Below are 1,779 nucleotides of genomic sequence, written 5' to 3' on the forward strand. Positions count from 1 at the left end.
ATTCAGCCTAAGATTTGTAACAGGAAAACAGCACAGCCTAGCATGCCAGCGAGCTTTGTGGAGCACTCCCAAAAGGGCTGTCTGTCTCCCTGCAGCAGAACCGGACAAATACCCCCGGCCCCCGTCAGCCCAGCACACTCGCGCTGCTGGGCGCTGGCGCGAGCGGCAGGCTAGCGAGTGCGAACGGCAACAGAAAGCCTCCTACCCTGACGTTTCGCAGTCTCGGCAGAGCGGCGACCAGCAGGAACAACTTGCACCCGCGGGGAAACAAGATGTTTGCAACAGCACCAGCATCTCCGAAGCCCTGACCAGCGGCTGTGTCACTACCGCTGCAGAAAGCTGGTTGTTTCTGTGCACGTCTATACTCAGCTATTTTAACCAGCTCTGGATAAGGCAGCCTTGGTTTCACCCTTCTGGTCAAAGGTTCACCTTTCTTCTCCAGCCCCTCAAGAAAATAATCTACACAATATTTGCATGACTAACGGGCCCAAGAAACATATAATAGGATCTTGGGGGTTCAGGGAGAGGGACAGGGATGTGATAATGGGATATACAGGAAAACATCTAAGGGAAGTGGATGAAAAAGTTCTTAAGAGATTAAAAAATTAATTTAACATAATAAAAAGTCTCTCAGCATACTGTAGCTGTACATCAGTGTGTGGAGGGTTCTTGGACATGCATATGCATTAATTTCCATGGTAACACTATTATTGAAAACAATACTGGAATATAATCCATACTCAGCCAACACAGTCTTCAAAATGTGGTTTAAATTACATCCAACTGTGCACTTGCTTTTCTTTGTCTAAACTTTATTCTGCATTAACTAAAATGATGGAGCTTTAAAATCGAGATATGGAAGGCATCATTTAATTTAATTAATTTTACAATGCAAAAAAGTAATATATTCACCTTGCATACAGAGACCAGCAGAATAAGCACTCATTTTCATTTGTTTAGCTTGTTGTTAGGAAAATGCTTATTGATTTGATTTATAAATTTTACAATGAAATCCTGGTGATGGATGGAAAAATGAAGAGACACTGTAAAAAGTGTCAGTTGTCTTTTTTAAACCCTGATGAAAATTAAATGCTACATGGAGATAAATGGATCAGAAAGGAAGTCATCCCATAAGGGAATGCAAGTTACATTGTAGTTCATAAAGAAATGTTTTTTTTCCAACCTATTCAAAATCCAATACCAAGGCTGAAAATAGAGGAAAAAACAAACAAAAAAGGAGCAAATCCTCCCGATTCTGAGATTAACAGCCTTCCCGAAACTCAGAAAACTGTCTCACAGTACGAAACTACACTAAAAAAACATGCCCTGGCCACGTCCTGAAGTAGTACAAACTAATGATGTACTACATCCAACTGAATCTCAACTATCGCTTTAATCTGCTTTTGCAATCTGCATTACACGACTTCAACGGAGCCAAGTTTTCATTTAACATAAAAATGCGATTGCGACTCCAGCCCGCTGAACACTGCGATCTGGGGAAGACTGAGCAAAGAACAGCGCGTGCAGCGGTGCCAGCTCCGCRGGACACACAGTGCCCCCTCGATCCCATCTGGTCTTCGTCCAGCTCCTCCCTCCTATTTACTGCTCCAAAACACGCACCGCGCTGGCCAACGTAAGCCACCTAATAACAAGTACTCCCTTATCACCGAGTCCAAAAATCAGTATTTGTGGTGGAAAATCTTTTTACCGTTTACCTACGTATCAGCCAAGTCTCTACCCCAGCATACAACCCTTTGGGAGATGAGTGTTAAGAGTCTG

The 1,779-nt window shown here is 43.3% G+C and overlaps 1 protein-coding gene across 18 annotated transcripts in view; it reads right to left on the bottom strand.

The window, feature by feature from the left end:
- The window catches only part of ATRX (ATRX, chromatin remodeler), a 95,116-nt gene that overhangs the window by 9,212 nt on the left and 84,125 nt on the right, over positions 1-1,779 (bottom strand). The gene's annotated exons all lie outside the window — the stretch shown is intronic.

Source organism: Apteryx rowi, unplaced genomic scaffold (genome assembly GCF_003343035.1).
Source record: "Apteryx rowi isolate R43461 unplaced genomic scaffold, aptRow1 scaffold_69, whole genome shotgun sequence".
In the NCBI taxonomy this organism is placed as follows: Eukaryota; Metazoa; Chordata; class Aves; order Apterygiformes; family Apterygidae; genus Apteryx; species Apteryx rowi.